The 20,201-nt window shown below is 38.3% G+C and overlaps 1 protein-coding gene across 15 annotated transcripts in view; it reads left to right on the top strand.

Annotated features, from left to right (window-relative positions):
* The window catches only part of ENOX1 (ecto-NOX disulfide-thiol exchanger 1), a 554,315-nt gene that overhangs the window by 176,988 nt on the left and 357,126 nt on the right, over positions 1–20,201 (top strand). The gene's annotated exons all lie outside the window — the stretch shown is intronic.

Raw genomic sequence — 20,201 nt, 5'->3', positions numbered from 1 at the left:
AAGCAGAGTTCCCTGTCTCAAATATGATGCTCTCAAACTAGTAACTTATAAGAAGATGAGACTAATGCATTCAGGGTACATTTGTGTTTTCATTTCTGCCATATTCTGGTACTGCTAACTGATCAGTGTCTGTGAGATCTATTTTGTTTTCCCTTCCTGGTTGTATGCACACCATTTTATTCAAAATGAGCCTGCCTGGGACATTAGTCCTTTCTCTCTGACTGCTTCACAGGTCAGCTTCAAAAGTAGTTGAAATGGCTTTCCTTTGGCTTGCCTCCTTATGGTCACCTCTTGTCAACTCCCTACACAAAACAGATTACCAAGAATTCTTGAATAATAAAGTATAATAAACATTCATATGTGAAGATGCGTATGGACAGTGATGGGTTGGCTATGAATGACTAAAAAAACTGCAGAATTGAAAAAAAGGAAAAGAAAATATCCACTCTGAATGGGATATCAGAATCCTGGGGAGCATTTAGGGAATCTGTGTTTATGAGACCAATGTATTAGTAGGCAGGAAAGCAATGTGACATTGCTAGAGCTCAGAAAAAAGAGCAAGGTACCATGCCAGGGGCAAGCCCAGGCCTCTGGGCAAAGCTCCTGACTACTGAGAGGTTTACTTGTTTTGTAAACTGTACATGTAATTGGTTGTTAAAGTCACATTCTATGGTTGCTGGCCCTGTTGTGCAAAGTAGCTTTTCTAAAGAAGCATTGCTAGAATGCATTAGAAATAATGATTTGATATTGAACTGGCTCTGTTCAAATAACCTAAATTGCATGCTGCAACATTGTTTTTCCCAAGTGGCTAAAATCACTGACTTAAGATATTTAAAATGTCAGAAACATATGTTCTTAATCATGTTGGAAATTCAGCCATACTTCAGGGAGTATCATCATCATCATCTAAGCAGTCCTTTGAGACCACATGGGTTGTGACTTGATTTCTTTCATTACAAATAAATCCAAAATGACTGATACATTCTGACATCCAGACAGGACTGAGCCAGATGTGTGACTGAGTCATGTTTGCAAGTTGCTTGCTTTAAATCCTTCAGTGTATATTTAGCATTTAACATTTAAACATTTAAAGTGAAGGATTATTCTTTTAAATATTGTAATTCTTGATAGATAACAGATGGATCCATGGATGCAGGTGCAGGTCTAGGGGCACAGAGCAAGATTAAGGAATGGCAACTTCCCCAGGTGCCACTGTATACCAATGGAGTATCATTGGTATAAATGGGAAACTGGCACCTGTTGACTCAGGTTTCAAACATTGTAACATTCCAAACCCTTCACAAGGGTGGGAACAAGATAACAATAAGAATTGTTGCCATTGTTGAACTATCTCTTTGAATATTTTCATAGCAATAACAAAAAAATCATTGGTATTGCTGAACTGACTCTACTGTATATTTTTGACCAGTGTAACAGCCTCATCACCATCCTAATCTGGATTTACCTAAATTTGGCAATTCACAGTCAGTTGAAATTCTTAACTTGAGTAGAACTTTATATGTCTGTTTATTGGAAATGAGTGATTTATTTAAAAATTTTTTAATTGAAATATAGTTGATATGTAACACTATATTAGTTTCAGGTTTACAACATAATGATTTAATATATGTTTGTATTTTGAAATCATCACCACAATAAGCTAGTTAACATCCACTACCATATATAGTTATGATTTTTTTTCTTGTGATGAAAACTTTGAAGATCTTAGCACCTTTCACATACATAATATATTATTAACTATAGTTACCATGCTGTACATTTATTTTTAATACCTAAATTAAAAGTTGTTAGTGTGCTTTTTAAGAATTTGCTTGGTTTGGTAAGTCATAAAAGAAAACTGAATTGAAAAAGGACCAAGACAGAGTGGAAAATATTTTCATAACATGAGAGTAAACAAACAAAATAACTTTGAAATCTATTTTGTAACTTCGTAACTCTATCTGTGTGAGCTGTTGCTGCCCTCATCAATCTGAGTAACTAATTCTAACCTGTAATGAGACCAAATAATTGCGAAATGAAAAAGGTTGTAGCATGTGAAAGTGATATGTTCATTTAGTGCGTGAACTGTTAACTAACTATAAAGAGATACACACTTTTCTTAGTACAAAGTAAGTTTTCCCCAATTCCACTTAATAAATGTTGAGATAAATGTTGAGTAACTACTTTAAAAATAAGTTTTAACCATCTAAGTTTTAACCGTTTTAATGGGTACAATGCCTTTAGTCTTTCTGGGGCACCAGTGTAATTTTAGTCTCAGTCTGACAGATTGTGTGTGTGCGTGTTTGTGAGAGAGAGAGAGAAAGAAAGACGAGTGCATGCACACTTGAGTACAAAGCACAAGAAATGTACTCACATGCATGTGATTAGATGTGTTCCAGTTTGGAAAAGCTTGAATCCATTTATCACCTGCAAAAGTTCACAAAAACATTACATAAATACCAAGAGAACTTTGACTTTTAATATCACATTGGAGAAGTATCTGGACTCTGTCTTGATGACCAGGGCAGATGGTTGATATCATGTGTTGAGAATGGGTACTTTGCAATTCTCAGCGTTTGGAACCCTGCCATGTAAATTTAAAATGGGTCAAAGTGCAATGCTGGGACTTTCAGATCTTATTAAAGGGTGCAAAATTTCAAAACTGGGGAGATCATTTCCTGAGAAAATTGGAAGTTATTTTCTGAGAAACAGCTCTATTAGTAAAGATATTTTTGAACTAGAGATTGATTTATCTGGCTTTTGTCTGAACATGAGATGGGAAAAATTTTATATAAATGAAGTTCCTTAGAGTGTAGTGTTTTTCTTATATTTGCAACAGTCATTTTTAATATTTCTATTGATATACCTTATATAAATTCTTATGCTATAATAATGTAATCTTATTACCTTTCAATTCGGTTATAATATGTATGCTAATTTTAATGAGAACCTGCAAAGAGATTAAAATAAAAAGATTCCATGACATGGTTTATGCTACTAATAAGATAATAACTTTTATTTTTTTTCCAATTGCAAGTGTGAAGTTATATGGGGAGAAATAATCAGATGCTATGTGTGCCATCCTTTATAATCACTCTGCCTTTTAGATATGGACTTCCATCTCATCTATAGAATTTCATCAGGGGCTGAGAGGGAACAGTATCACAATGGTGGTGATAACTGCTTCCAGAAAGCTCGAATCATAGCCAAAATAGCATGCTCACACCCAGAATTATTCATTATAACTGATATACCAACTATTCATAACAATGTAAATAAAGTTAAAGGGAATATTTTGTTAAATTAGAACCACTAGGTGGAGAAAATGACAATAGTAAGGAACTTTTAAGCTATCAAACTACACAGCAACAAATGAGTTATTACAAGCATGAGTGTCTCATGAAGGGGAGAAAGCAAAATACTTTATTCACAGATACACGCAAATAAGAAGTGAATGTGATTTGTTGATTTGCTGACTACAAAGAGGAGCAGTATCTTTATGTATCAGCCTAATGTGAAAGATGCAGAGAATGGGAAAGGGTCAAGTCAAAGACTGACCTGTGAATGGGAATGGACCTCACTTGTATTGAGTGCCTTCTCCGTGGGAGGGCTCTGCTAGGCATTTTATACACATTGTAATTTGAGAACAAAGAGAGCGGTGAATGGCGAGTATTGGCAGAGATTAGAAAGGGTGGTGCCGGCATTGTGGAATTTCACGTGATGAAAGGGAGGTGGGTAGCAGAAACTGATGTCAGGGAAGAGGCTCAGCAATGAAAACTCACATTTAGGCAGCTCTGGAGACTGCAGGGGGCTCAGCAGAAAGCTTCAGCTGTTACCTGTGCCTCAGTGGTGACTAAAGGAATGTTTTATACTTGTTCAAAGCACATTTATCATACAGCAGGTCTTTAGTTCATATATGGGATGGGAAAATGGGAAAAGACCAGAAAGCAAACTGACATGAAGGATATTTATATCTATCTGTCCATCCATCCATCTCTCCACCCATCTGTCCATCTATCCAATTCAAGAAGGCAAGTCTTGGATAACTCCTGGGATCAGTGGCCCTTAAAACTATGTCATACCCATTTCTAACCACAGCTCTGCTTATTGTTGTGGCCCAGGACAGCAGCAGGTGTTGTAATGATGACTCTAAGTCACCAAAAGGAAGTTGTTTAATTTTCAGTATCCTCCTTTTAAGAAGGTAGACTCAAGTAAAATGCATTCCAGAAAGATTTCCATCTTTTCATTAGATTAGTGATTCCTGGAGGGAAGAAATAATCCCTTAATTTGTCTTTATATCCTTTCATACCTAGCATGATCTTTCTACATAGTAGGTAAAATATTTGTGACACTGAAGAATAGAAAAAATTTGTTTGGGTGGCGTGGGGGAGAAATGTATTGTTTAAAATCCAATATTTCTATTATCAGGATACTCAACCAGAAATGATACATTGCCCTACCCATACCCCTATGCCATTGTAAACCCTCAAAATAAGATGGTATTTTCATGTATTGAATTAAGGATGCAATTATGCAAGTGTCTTTAGTAATGAAGAGGAATATGTTTCTAAGACATTTTTCAGAACTTTTAACAGAGAATGACATGGAAAGGAGGTGTCACATGAAGGAATTATCCCATTCTTTTTATCATATGCACCAGGCAGAGGCTCCCCTACTCCTTCTTTTTCCTGGGTGGTTCTCAGCTCAGTAGCTTGGGTGCTGCTAGCCTTAAACTTTATGCAGTACCTTAAGCTCAAGGTGGGACTTAGCCAGATAAAAACAGATGTCTCTATGTGAGGCTTAGCCAGGGAGGGCATCCTCATATCTACCCAGGCCTAACACGCATCCCTGAAGAGGTGTTTTAACCGTTTTAATGGGTACAATGCCTTTAGTCTTTCTGGGGCACCAGTGTAATTTTAGTCTCAGTCTGACAGATTGTGTGTGTGCGTGTTTGTGAGAAAGAGAGAGAAAGAAAGGCGAGTGCATGCACACTTGAGTACAAAGCACAAGAAATGTACTCACATGCATGTGATTAGATGTGTTCCAGTTTGGAAAAGCTTGAATCCATTTATCACCTGCAAAAGTTCACAAAAACATTACAGCGTTTGGAACCCTGCCATGTAAATTTAAAATGGGTCAAAGTGCAATGCTGGGACTTTCAGATCTTATTAAAGGGTGCAAAATTTTTCTTTAAAAGAATCAACATCAATCAAGTGATAGAAAGAAAAGAAAACTAAATTCTTTAGTCTGTAGACTGGATTTCAGTGACCATATTTGCCCTAACTGATGAGTTGTAAACTCCTTGAGCTTTAGCTTTCATAATTTTAAATGACTATTATGATAGCTGCCCTACAGATCATTTGAAATAATGTGTCTGATGTGCTAGTGAAACAAAGTGATACAAACACATGTAAGGCCAGTGTTCTATTTATGGCCCGACCAATCATTTGGTGGCTTTGTTGCCAAGGCTAGTTGAAAATAAGGAAAATTATAAGAAACGTTTTACTAATAAGTGATACAGTTATAAATTAGTTATTTAGGGTATATTGGTAACTCCAAGGAAAGAAAAAGAAAAAGCATAACTAATAAGGAAGAAATTGATTTGCACAATAAGCACAAACTATATACTCTTGGCCCAATTAGCCTGATGATTTGATTCTATTCTCTTTATCATGGACTCTCCACCTTCCCAACAGAATTCTGACTGCCTTCCTGGTATTCACTAAGTTCACTATCTAGTATTTTCACTTGAATCTAGTTAAGATCCTATTGACACTTTTAAATGGGTCAGGAATGTTCTCTCTCTGATAGAAGTTTTGTACTTACCACAGAGCTATCCTTCCTGTAGGTAAAACAACAGCATTTTCTTCTACAGGCCCTTGTCAGCTTGGTGCTTCCTGCAGAACTTCTGTTAAACGACTCCTTGAATCCTAAAAGCAAAGGTTTCACATTCTAAATAATGTTTTTAAATCGACTCAAACCTCATCCTACAATTTTGTATAAAACACACCATTATCACCTGTAGTTTAATGGTTTGTTTTAACAAGTTACAATATAAATGAAAACCAGTGGGGGGGGAGGGGGTTCATGCTTTTTACAATTACCACTTTGTATCAGTTGAAAGTATTTCCGGAGACTATGGGTCACCTGCAATCCCTGTATCTTCTGCTCATGAATCACACAGAAAGAAGCCCCCTTTATAAACAGGTGAAACAGGTTTGGGGAAATGTCCAGGCTTTTTAAGAAGCCACAGAATGTGTTTACAGCAGTTCTGAAAATAGAGGTTTGGAGTTTTGATGTTCTTTCAATCTGCTTGAGTGTAGACAATACATTAAATATGAACTCATTCAACAAATACTTAGCTCCTACAATGTGCCAAGGAATATAGGTCTTATGGACAAAGCCTTGAGCAAAATAGACAGAAACTCTGCCTTGTGGAGGAGGGCCATATATATTTTAGGAGGGGAATACTGTGCTAGTAATTGGCTCTCAGGGCACAAAGGAAGGCCTAAATTTTAGTGTCTGGTTTCAGGCTACCCATGTGATGTCACTGAATGGGAGTTGGTGCCGTGTGTATTCAGCAGTCTGGGGCTGGGGCCAGCTAGGAGAGGTAGCCAATAAAGGAAGCACGTGAGTAGATTATGTGATCTGTCAGGTGGTGATATATGTACTGTGGAAGATAAAGCAGGGAAGGGAGAACAGGGCATGTGAGAGGAGGGCTGCAATCATAAATATGGTGGTCAGGAAAGGCCTTGCTGAGACAGCAACTTTTGGGTAAAGATCAGCAAACGTGAGGGAGCAGACGTGCCAATGTTCAGGGAAGTGAGTTTCAGGCAGAGGGAACAGCAAGTATGAGATCTTGAAGTGAGAAGGTGCCAGACCCATTTGAGGGAAGCAATGAAGCTAACGTGGCCAGAGGAAAGCGAGCAAAAAAAGAGAAGAGCAGGAGGTGAAGTGAGAAGGACTCACGTTGTGTCAGCTTCGAAGGCCATGTTGCGGTTAGGAGCTGGTGGAATGACCCAGGTGAGAGAGGCTGGGGACCAGGGTGGTTAGGTGAATCACATTCTGGATATATTTCGTGCTACAGTCAACGTGAGTTGCTCATGGACTGGGTGTATAGTGTGCGACGGGGAGTGGAGGGGCAAAGGCGATCCGAATCTTTGGTTTAGAAGTCAGTCAGACCTGAGGGTTTTTTTGTTTTGGGGTCAGACTTAGATTCTATTCCTGTTTCTGTCTGTCCACTTGCTGCCTGCTTCCTTCTGGGCAAGACCTTGCCCATGGATGGTAAGCTCCATAAAGATAGGCACATACTACAATACTTTTTATTCCTGGTGCTTAGCACAGTGCCTGCCACATAGCAGGCACTCAGTAAATGTTGAGTGATGTTGTTGTAACTTTATAGTCCAGTTTCCATAACTGTGAGATCTTAATAATAATACTGACATTACAAGGGTTTTGAAGAATAAATGAAAAAATGATGTGCTCCAAAGTGCATTGCATATCCACTATAAGAAAATATTAATATGCAGAAGCTATAAAAATTATTGTCCATATTCTATATCACTTAGAATGTTGATAAAATTTTGAAGATCCAGAAGGGAGGCTTCTTCATAGGAAAAATAATGGTGGTTAATTTTCACCATTTTCATTAAGATTTTTCCATTAAAAGCTGTATCTTGAGTAACTCAGAAATAGAGGACTTGCATGTTAAAAAGCCATAAAATCCAAACTCCTTTAACTGCATCACTGCAAATAGAAAGGATTTGTTCTATCCATAGTATTAAAGTAGGACAGAAGCAAGAGAAACATCCCTTAGGAACTTAGATTCCACACATAAATATTTCTTACAATGATTATGTTTTAAAATGGTAACCACGCTGGGCTTTGGGAATAAAAATGAAGACAGTGGTGGTAGCAAAAGTAGATGAGCAGAGATCAGACTGTTGGAGAGACAGTCTACTTCAGTTGTCATGGTATCCAAAAGCTCCCAAATAGATCCTTTTCCTCCTGCCCAGATGTTTAATGTCTATAATAACATGTCCTAAATGGTGACAGAGCCAGATGTGAATGTATAATGTCATTTTTTTTTTTTTGTCCTTAGCAGTTTAGAAAATCTTTTTAAACCTCAGTTGTTGAATTTAGCTGGGAGTAAGCAAGTGAGAATTTGAGAACAGCTGTGCCTCTGAAGTTCATATTTTTAAGCTGTATATGAATACTTGCTTGCATTTCCAGATGAATGGGTTAAGTCCACACATTCTGAAGAATTTATAGAACCCATTAATAAAAGCATGTTTAATAACTGACACTACAGAATTTAAAACCGTTGACAGCAATCTTTTGTTTTCTTGTATTTGGCTTGGGTACCAATTCAGGCTAATGACTGGTAAAGAAAAGAGCAGACACTAATTAGCAAGTAGCTCCTAAAGTTGATTGTCTTAAGAAAAGGCCTTTGTCTTGATTATAGCTCTTCAGTAAGTGAGATTGTAATACATATTTTACAAGTGTATTTGACTTCCTATGGTGTTTTATTTTTATCTTATCCCAGAAAGCTAAAGTCAGCCCATAAAGTTAGCCCCCAAAAATTTCCTGTGAAAATACCTCTGATGAGGTTTAAAAGTGTAACCTCCTCTTGCCATTGACCCTATGACCCTACAAAAGAACATTAACTCAGGGCCATAATACATGTTGAAAGAGCAGTTAACTCTTTTGAGAAAGAAACATTTTAATGTTCAGTTAATCTGCGTGAAAAGCAATGAATTTATCAAAGTCTAATACATGAAAGAAATAAAATATTTATTGCAGTTATTTATTTATTTTTCTGGTGACTGGAGGGTGAAAGAAAAAGAATAAGGTTTATTTTTTTTAAGGAGATCGGAGTAGATACTCAAGGAGAAAAAAGAGCATAGGTGAAAACAAAATGTAAATAACTCCTATGGGCAGTACTCCATGGAACCCTATTCTTCACAGATGTTTACTTCATTTGGGTCCTAGCTTCCTTCTCACTCAATAGTCACATAAAAATTCAGCCCTTTAAGCCCCATTCCGGCATGGGCATGTGTATACCAGTCTCCCCCTTCTGAGGCGCCATTTCTTTCCCCAGCTGTGGGCCAGTCTCTGGGAGGGGGGACTGTCTGCAAGTGATCGAGACCCGTGCCCGCTGCCTTCTGCTCTCCAACCTGGTCTCTGATGAACCACCTAAGCTCTTCTTCTCTGACAGCCTCCCTAGTGTCTGCAGGTTCTTCAGAGACAGCTGTCTCTAAGGGAGGTGCTTCTGAGATTAGTCTTTTTCACCTCCCTTTTGGATCTGTGCAGAGTTCAGCTTGATGACTCCTGAAGCAAAAGTTGTCCTTTTAGGGCAATACAGTTTAATACAACTTTCTGCAATGGCACAAATGTTCTATGTCTGTGCTACCCAGTATGGTAGCCAATAGCCGCTTGGGGTTACATTAGACTTAAATTAATTACAATGAAATAAAATTAAACATTCAGTGCCTTACACTACCCACATTTCATGTGTTCAGTAGGCACATGTGGCTAGTGGCTACTGAGCTGGAAAGTGCAGCATTAGAGGAATCCCAGGTCTGGGGGGCATGGGCCAATTCTGGTATGTTACCATGCTCAGACATGGGTTGAGGGAAGCCCCAGGGAATCATGATCTTATGAAATAATTACAACCCCAAATTTTAAACTAGCATTGTAAAACTACATATACTAGCAGTTCATGCAATTAATTGGCATTTATTCTGTTACTATATGAAAGAGCCATGGGGCATGCAAAGGGACAGCATCTGTCTGTCAGCCATGCTCCCTGCAGCAGGTTCTTGTCAAGGGAGCTGGGACCAGGGCAGCTCCTTGGCTGCCACAGGCACAAACTCCCAGTAAACAGTGATATTGTCTGTGTATAGGATTCAGAGATAGGCTGGGTTTGCATGCTGGCTCTACTCATAGTGAGCTATGGAACCACAGCAGTTATGTAAATTTGTTCATCTTTTGTTTTGTTATTTATAAAATGGATATAATGATACCTACTTCCCAGGGGTTGTTGTGAAAATTCAGTGAGCTAATAAATGAAAGACAGCACAGTACCTGGCATATCTTAACCATCTACTATATAGCAAAAGATGAGATACCAGGCATCCTATGTCAGCCTCAGCCCCCTCTTCTTACAACTTAAACAAAATACTAATCTTTTGAACAGAAGCATTAAGTCAACAAAGGGATAACTCAGGAATTGCTACAATGCCTGTAATATTCAAGCACATTATTTTACACAAATGTATTTCACCTCGTATGGAGATGTAGTTTTGAGGAATAATGTGTATGTGTGTGTACAAAGTAATCCTGATTCACCCTGTTACACCAGACAGGCCCAGTCTAGCCGACAGTGTTTGTGAAAAGGAGTACTTGACCCCTGTAGACACAAGCTCATTGCTCCTTCATCACTGCCATTCACACTTGCTGACAATCATAATCAAAGAATTCAGAGTTGTGCCACATTCCTGGATGCTGCATTCCAGGTAGGAGAGATACCCAAAGGGCAGGTATCTATGTGTCTTGGAGAATTTCTTCTGCCCACTTTCCTTGCAATTCCACACTTTCACCCACTCAAACACAAATGGGGCTTGGTGTGAAGGACTCAGTAATAGAGAAAAGCTCGTGTGGGGGCATATCTACTAGCTGACTGGTAGAGGTACCACTAGACCCAGAAGAGAGGAGGATTGGGCTCCAGTCCAAAATGCAAGTGGATTCAACTGGCTGAAAGTTCCTTTTCAATGTGCTTCTCGACTGCATCGCTCCCCTCACTCTGTGCAAAACAGATCACAGATTTGACAGTAGGAGGAGTTGAAAAACTAATACTCACTGAGCATCCTCACTATGAACTGAGTTTTAAATAGTCCAATACCTTCCTGCAAGGGAAGGCTGATGAATTGTTTCAGAAGGGGCACCGGTGTGAGCGGGGCTTGTGGGGGCAGCAAGGGGAGGCCGCCTTCCGTGCTCTCTGATTCCGGCTGAGCGGGGAACACTTTGTAGCTCCTCCTCAGTTTCCTTGATTTCTCCTAGGTGAGCTTTGAAGGGCTTTTTTGTTTTGTTTTATTTTTAGAGTTTCACTATAGGCAGGGTAACCAAGAGAACAAAGTTGGGAAATTTGAAGCTTCCCCAGAGACCTGGAAGGGCCCTCCCTACCACAGTCTGTCAGACTCACTCCCTCTGCTCACCCCATCCCCGGACAATCCCATTTCTGTCCCCATCAGAAGGTGAGGCTGTGGAATCGTTCAGTCATTTAGTTCCTTCCCTTTGGAAGTATGCAGACTTCAGTATGCATGCTGGGCGAAAGGGTAGAATCCCTTAGCTGCCAATGAAATAAAATATTCAGTCCATAGAGCCTATGGGAATGTAAATAGGTGAGGAAGTCACTCCAGGAAGCAGTCTTTGTCAGACCATAGACGGTTGTTCTCCTCTAAAATAATTATGACCCCAAATTTTAAACTAGCCCTATAAAACTGTATATACTAGCAGTTCTTGCAATTAATAGGCATATATTCTATTATATATGAGACACTAGCCAAATACTGTTGTATAAATAACTACTGTGATAATTACTGATATTTTTGAGAATTTCCATGATGTAAAGTGTTAAGTAAAACTTAACAATTTCTGAAATTGTTGTTGTATGGGTGCCTGGCAAAGGAATAATTATTAGCAACTTCTATTTGAGATTGATGTGCAGAATGCTGAAGAACTGTTGACTTCATCAGATCTAAATTTGACTCTAGGAGAGTTTGTGATAAGCGTTAGTATTTTAGTGATAAGTATTCAGGACCTTTCCTCTGCAGAGAAGCAAAGCAACCTGGCAAATATGAATACACCTTAAATGGCTTATTTGAATCATGTAGGCTGTTGTTAGCAAAAATCTTAATTTTGCATTGTTTTCCTTACCCTCCCTGCCTCCCTCCCTACCTTCCCCCCAATCCCTATCCTACCTTCCATCCTACCATAATCTATTTCACTAAGAAAGCATTTTCAGCAGTCAAAAACTTATCCCAGTGAGTTTTAAATACTAGTGTAAAGACAAAAATCCAACCAAAGTAATTTTGAGGAATTAACTTAAATCATGTACTAATAGACATTGATGTTTTGTTACTGGCAAGAGTAAGTCAGAAAGCCTAGTCCTTAATGTTTTCTCCCTATGATTTTGTTTTCCATTCCATGTATTTATTTTTATTTAAAAAATACATAGTTATATTTTAAATTATCTCTGAATCAAACTACATGAATGTTCCCGTAAGTTACTTCATCACATATTTTTACCTGTCCCAGATGCTCAAGTTTTTAAATTACTGCATATATGCTAAGTTAGGTTTATAAAGACTGTTTCAGGAAAACACTGATTAGCTGATACACAGTAACAAAAATCTTAAATCCAGAAGTCACTACTGTAAAGTGGTAATCTAATCACAAGAAGTCGCACTGGTTCACGTTCTTGGATTCCTTCCACACTTCATACCTAGTCAAGAGATGTTCAAGTGATTTTCTTTTCTACGAAGATGAGTGATTAAAAATTTGCTGACCATACACTGTGAAAAATACATACAAAGCATTGTGATAATTAGGAGTAATTAGCCATCCAGAAGAGGCTCTGGGAAGCCTTTTGAAGTGGTCCGCCTGCTGATCCTCCAGTTACCCCTGCTGGCTGCGTGGCTGCGGGCTGCCAAGCACTGGGCAGATGGGTGGGTTTGGGGAGGGCTCCAAAGTCTAAGCTGGTCTTTCATCTCTGAAGTTTCCCTGGGAAGGGTTACCACAGACCTCTGTTAGCCCAGACCATGATTATCACATAATCCTTTGGCAGGATTTGCGGGTGGGACCTATAAGATGTGCCGTTAAGGTGGAGAAAAGATGTAGGTGGGAGGCAGCCAAAGGCATACCCGGCCAAGTGCCCAGTTAGCCCACGGTTTGCCCACTCCCTTCCACAGTGCTCTTTCGGAATTTCAATGAAATATTTTATACATATAATGAAAAGTGCGTAACACATATTACATTACAAAGACTGGTGAAACAGCACCTGTGTGTGTGCCATCCAGCTTATGAAATGGGGCAATAGCAATACATCAGAGGCCTCCCATGTCCTCCTCTGCCTCTTACTCCCCCTCCTCTCCTTCCCACCAAACCACTTTTCTGTGAGTGTGATGTCTGTCTTACGGTTTTACTACACATGCATGCATCTGTACACAATATATCATTTTTTATGTCTCTGAAATTTATGTAGAGCCATATTTTATTTTGCTTTTTAAAAACGTAATTTTCCTGAGATTTATCCATGTTGATTAATGTAGCTACACTTCTTAATTTTCACTGCTGTAAAATAGTCTATTGTATGATTATTCCAAGTACTTCTAATGATCTGTTGATGGACATCATTTGAGTTGCTGAGAGTTGCATTTTTTTTTTCTAAAACAGTGCTGCTAAGACCTTTGACCTTTCTCATGTCTTGATGCAGAAGTACAAATGTTTCTCTGGGAAATATATTTAAGCATTGAAATAATCAGTCATTGGGTATGTGCCTCTTCAAATGTAATGTTTAATTATTTTCTAAGTAGTTATACCAATTTAAATTCCTACCAGTGCTCAGTGTTGTACATTCTTGTCAATATTTGGAAACTACAGATTTTCTAATGTCCACCCCCCACCACCAAACTAGATACCAAATGATATTTCAGAGTTTAAATTTGTATTTCTATGGTTATTATTTGAGCATCTGTTTATAGGTTTATTGGCCATTCCTGTTTTTTCTTCTTGAAATATCTGTTTCTGACCTTTGCCCATTTCTCTGTCAGATTGTCTCTCTTTGATATATAGGCATTCTCTGCATATTCCATACAACATCATTCGCAGTTTTTACTTTCACCAGGTTTGTGGATTAACACTTGACTTTCTTTATGGTGTCTTTTGATAAAGAAAAATCTTAATTTAATAATTTCTATCATGTATGTTTTCTAACCTCTCATGTTTTTCATTTTCTTTGTCTCTTTACGCTGTAATCTGGCTTGTTCCTCCATGTCTGTCTTATAGTTAACTGAGTCTCCTTTTTCTTAGATGTGTTCTGATTTGTGGTAATTTCAAAAATTTTGTTTTATTTCCAAAAACATCTGTTTTGTTATCTTTTACATATAACTAAATATTTTTTGATGGTCTTACTTTTTTTTGTTTTTCATTGAGGTTGTTTCCTTTTATTTCTTTAGCCATTTGAAGCATAACTGTTTTATATTCTGTATCAGATAATGCTAATATTTGAAGTCACTGAGCTTTTAAACTTTTGGCTTCCTGGTGTCTCTGACTCTTACCCATGGTGGCTTGATTCCTCATTGTCATTTTGTAATATTTGGTTATGTGCTCATATATGGCTGAACTTAATCCATGGGAAATATGAGAAGCCTATATTAAGTGATATGGATTGAATTGTGTCCTCTTCCTCCAAATTTGTATGTTGAAGCCCTAACTCCCAGTGTGACTATACCAGAAGATAGGTCGTAACTAAGGTTAAATTAAATAATAAGGTAGGGCCCTAACCTGATAGGACCATGACCTCATAAAAAGAGGGCAAGATCTCTGTCTTCTCCCCACCATGTGAGGACACAATGAGACAGCAGCCAGCTGCAAGTTAGAAAAGAGTCTCACCAGAACCTGGCCATTCTGCCTTCCTGAGCTCACCCGAGAACACACCTTTCTGTCATTCCAGCCATCCAGTCCATGATACTTTGTTAGGGCAGCCTGAGATGACTAGGACATGAAGGGTGCTGTGTTTTCCCAGAATAGACTGATTATTCTTCCCCTTTGCTTCAGGGAATGCTGCCAACCTAGGATGCTTTTCTTTAATTATTTGGCCCAGGGTTTTTCTGACAGCCCAAATAATGTAAATTTGACCTCCATACCCGTGTGAGATCTGGTCTCCTACAGTGGATTCTAAGAGGCCACTGTCATGTGACCTTCATTATTATGTTTTCCACCCTGGGAGCCAGTAGGGCAGGGAGGCTTCCTGTCCATTTCCTCTGCAGCAGGTTGTCCGTCAGCCCCTGGTGCTGCCTCTCATAGAGAGTGAGGTATCTTTAGTTGAATTTAAGAGTCTCTGGGTTTACAGCCCTCTTTTTCTCCCATTAATATCCAGAGATGTGGATGCCTGGCCTGGTCACTTGTCCTTAGAGTTTTCTTACCATTCCCATTTTAGTTTATGGGCTCCACCTTTTGTTAGCTTCTCTTGTTTTCAGGAGAACTTCTGAATGTCTATATGCAAACTAGTTGTAGTTTATCCAACATGTAGGTGTTTTTTTGACAGAGAGCTTTCCTGAACATTTATTTCACCAATGGTTGGAAACACAAATTTGGCCCCATGATCTTTGCCTTTAAAATACTACTTCTGCATCATCCCACATCTGGTAAGTGGACTGGGGTTAAGAGACACCTAGACTATAGTATTGGAAACAACCATATTTGAATATCATCTGTTAATTTTAAAAGTTTGCTTTGTACAAAGTATGCCATCAGCAAAACAAAAAGGCAACCTACAGTGTAGGAGAATATATTTATACATGATTTATCTGATAAGGGGTTAATATCCAAAATATGTAAAGAACTCATATGAATCAATACTCCCCAAATAAATAAACCGATTAAAAAATGGGCAGAGGGCCTGAACAGGTATTTTTCCAAAGAAAGAATACAGATAGCCAACAGGCACATGAAAAGTTGCTCCACATCACTAATTATCAAGGAAATGCAAATAAAAACCACAATGAGTTGTCACTTCATACCACTTAGAGTGGTCACTATCCAAAAGACAAGAAATAACAAGTGTTGGCAAGGATGTGGAGAAAAGGAATGCTCCTACAGTGTTGGTATAAATATAAATTCCACAGCCACTGTGGAAAGCAGTATGGAGGTTCCCCAAAAAGTGAAAATAGAAATACCATATGACCCAGTAATTGCATTTCTAAGAATTTATCTAAAGAAAACAAAATCTCTGATGCAAAAAGATATATGCACTCCTATGTTTATTCCCACATTGTTTACAATAGCCAAGATATTGAAACAATCTAAGTGTCCATCAATAGATAATGGATAAAAAAGATATGGTACATATACACAATGGAATATTATTCAGCCATAAAAAAGAAAGAAATCCTGCCATTTGTGACAACATGGATTATCCTAGAGGGTATTATGCTAAGATAAATTTCTTCAGGTGGAGAAAGACAAAGACCATATTATTTCACTTACATGTGGAATCTGAAAACAAACAAAACAAAATGAACAAAATAGCAGTAGACTCATAGACACTGAGAAGTGACTTGTGGTTACCATGGGGGAGGAGTTAAGGTGGGTGAGTGGGGAGGGTGGAGGGATTAAAGGGGCACAACAATCTCAATCATAATATAAGTTGGTCATGGGGATGGAAGTGCAGCATGGGGAATATACCCAGTGGTTCTGTAACATCTTTCTATGTTGACAGATAGTAACTGCACTAGTTGGGGTAAGGATTTAGTAATGTGTGTAACAGTTTAATCATTGTGTTGTATACTTAAAACCAATATCAATGAAGTATAGCTGGGAGTATCCCAGCTATACTTCAATAACAAAAATTGCTTTGTGGATCTGGGGCTGAGTTAGAGTGAGCAAGACCCTATATCCACACATCGGCACCACCAGAGTAGCCCTGTTTTTATCATTTATTTATTGAGATTCTGAGTAGAATTTCCACTGTATAAACAAAATGTGAAAACTGGTACAGCCAGTCTGAAGCACTGATGAGGAAACAGCACCTCAAGCAGTATCTGCCGGAGATGTGGGGAACGGGACTCACGTACGACTTTCAGCTTCAGGCCTCAGCCTCCCTGTCGGAGGTTCTAGGGCCTGTTCTGCAGATCACAGTGGTCCACATTATAGATTTGTATTTTGATCTTATTCTTCATTCTTTTAAGTACTGTCTGGATTTCTCAGCCATACTCACAACAGAAGAAAGGAGACAAGGGGCAAACATGAGTGTGATTACTGAATAAAAGAAATGGAAATCTTGGGGGTTAATGTGACTTTTTTGACCTGATAGTAAGTGAGTGAGCTAAGTCTGTGATCCAGATTTTCTACTCCAGATTCACTCACTTATATATCTTGTTTTAATTGGATAATATTAAATTTGTCTTTAAAGTATGTCAACATTTTTTAAATGCATGTGCCTCAAATTTATCAGGTCACTGTGAGAAAGTAACGTGAACTAATTCACTTAAATTAATAGAAACATACTTAATCTGTATTGAGTTTTTTTTTTCTCGACCCAGTTGGAGATGAATTTTTTATTTGTCTTGTCCCATTTCACTTCAGAAACATAATTTGGGCCTCAATTTCCATTGCTTTATCAGAAAGGCAGATTAACTTAAAAAGCTTTCTCTGTTCTTAACTGTGTCTTTATCATTATAGATTTAAAAGAAAAAAGTATGCACAAGTTAATGGAATCAGGGGATAGCCCCTCAAACTCTCTCCACATGGTCCATCTAAATCATTATTTCTGCTGTTTATGGTTTCTAAAGTGAAATTGTATCAAATGATAGTTAAAGCAAAGTTTATCTATTTTTACTTTGAATTCAATTGTTACCCACATCAAAATGTAATGTGTTTAAAAATGAAGAAAACTGATAGAGAACTTTGTGAGTCTCTGATCTGAGTTTAATGATTCCAGTTATTGAGTGGAACATCAAGTAAGATGAGCTATATTGTCAGTGCATTAGACAGTTCTTTGCAAAAGTGTGAGGTTTCTGTATTTCTGAAAAAAAATACTGATAGATTATCCTAACTATCATAAAGAATAGAATTGACATGTGAGTGTTCTGCAGGAAGAAAGCCATTCTTACCCTGTCACGTAGGGATATGAGACAGTAATATAGGGCTGTTATCAAAAAGGTGAACATAATATAGGTTACATTAATCACAATATAGCATACAAGCATCATGAAATAATCCATTCACTGTATTCAAAATTGATAAAGCCTATATAGAGTCTAATTTTCATCTCCATATTTTAAACACAATATTAAGAAATTGGCAATGAGCCAGAGAAGAGGAATGAAAAAATGATTTAAAAGTACAAAAATTTATCTATGCTAAAACCTGAAATAGGAATTCTATATAACCAAGAAGAGAAAGTGAAGGCATGGCTTAAGAGTAGTTTTGAATGGGTCTCTGTCTATGGCAGAATTGAGACTGACAGGTGCCTCTTGTCCTTAATCTGTCTTTTAAGGTGAAGGTTTTGGCACTAAAAGAAATGACCACGGCACCAGGGCTGGTTGTTATGGTACCACTTCTCAAGTCTAGCATCTGCTCATTGAAAATAAGGAAGTATGAGGACATAGTGTTTTACTGGGTTAATTTCCAAAGTAATTCCAAAGCCAAATATGAGCTGAAACTAGGACAAACCTGGGGCAGGTATATGCTAGAGGTCATGAGAACAGAAGGAGTGCCTTTCCTGTTCGTTCAGAGTGAGAACAAATTGGCACTGTGGAAAAAGTGATGGAGAGAGGTCTGGGCCTTCCTGGAGCCCGCTGTCTGCAGCTTGCCACCACAGCTGGTTCAGTATTGAAAGATAAATAGGAGTTTGCTAATTAGACAAGTAGTGGGAGAACATTATACAGACAGAATAAAGATGAAGTGCCGGGTATGAATGGAATGCTGGGTGGAGCATCAAGTTTGGAAAGAGAGCAGAGATAGAATTGGGTGGTTAGGTGGGTAACAAGATAAGAAGCCCTTTTTATCAGGATAAAGAAACATTATTATTTCTATTGTCAAGAGTGAACTGCTTGGCTTGAGACTTTATCAGATTTGCATTTTATAAAGATCTGGGACAGTTTGAAGACTAGCCTTACCCAGGTTGGAGTTGGGGGAGGACTGGTAAGGACTCACGGGATGGAGATCTCTGTCGGCGAGTACCCTTGGAGAACAGACAGGGTGGGAGGGAACGTAAATAATTTAGGAGGCAGCATCCAAAGGCCATGCATGGCGAGACATTTGGCAGAATGGTAATAAAGAGAATTGGTGGTGTGAGTATACTATTGCTGCTGTGACAAATTACCACATATTTATTGGCTTAAAACAATGCAAAACTGTTATCTTACAGTTCTGGAAGTAGTCAGTCTGAAATGGGATTCAGTGGGCTAAAATCATGATACCTCTGCACACTCTAGGGGAGAATCCTTCCTTGCCTCCTCCAGCTCCTAGGGACCCTTTATATAATTTGCTTCATGATTCCCTTCTGTCTTCAAAAGCAGCAATGGCCAGTCAAGTCTTTCTCATACTGAATCTAACACTGATCCTTCTGCCTCCCTTTTACAAGCCCCTTTGTGACTACCTGGATAATCTCCAGATCCTTAACGAAATCATATCTGCAAAATGAATATAAGGTAACATAATCAAAGCTTTTGGGAATTAGGACTTGGACTTCTCTGAAGGACCATCATTCAGCCTCTCTCACTGGGATGGAAAAAGTGAATTCAGTTTATGACTGTGAGGTTGATAACAGACTGGGAACGTTAGGTATATGATTCTTAGCTGCAGATAGAGATTTTGGTGTAAGCTCTGAAATGGCAAAGTGTATGGCATGAGATGAGATGAAGGCTGAATGTGGAGAGCTGAGGACCACTGAATTATATGGGCACATGGAGAAACAAGGTTCTGCCAGGATGAAGGAGCATCAGACAAGTAGGAAGAACACCAAATGTCTAAGAATATCTAAAGGAGGAATAGGACAGCATGAGGAGCAAGAAGTAACTTCTAGATTCCCCGACTCATTAGTGCTAGTATATCAACTTCTTTGTTTTACATGGTCTTAAAATAAACTGTAACTCTTGTATTCAGAATAAACCAGAAACTTGTCATTTCACTGGATTTTCTTGCCTTTGAAATTGTACTCAAAATAACAGGTTTATGTTGAGAGTCCAGTTCTCAAAAAGTGTACCAACAATGGTTGAATATGGCCTTTTTGTACTGTTGTAACCTAGTGTCAGTTTCTCATGTTAAATCCCATAGTCTCTGCTCTGTTTAATATTCTGTTCCTAGCAAACCTTCTGTTGCAATTCTGAAGGACTATTGACCCTGCTGCACATGACAAATTACAGATACATTTTGAAACTCAACATTATGACTCTCATAAGTTTATACATTTTCAG

Source organism: Manis javanica, chromosome 9 (genome assembly GCF_040802235.1).
Source record: "Manis javanica isolate MJ-LG chromosome 9, MJ_LKY, whole genome shotgun sequence".
Taxonomy (NCBI): domain Eukaryota; kingdom Metazoa; phylum Chordata; class Mammalia; order Pholidota; family Manidae; genus Manis; species Manis javanica.
This window is presented reverse-complemented; position numbering and strand designations above follow the sequence as displayed.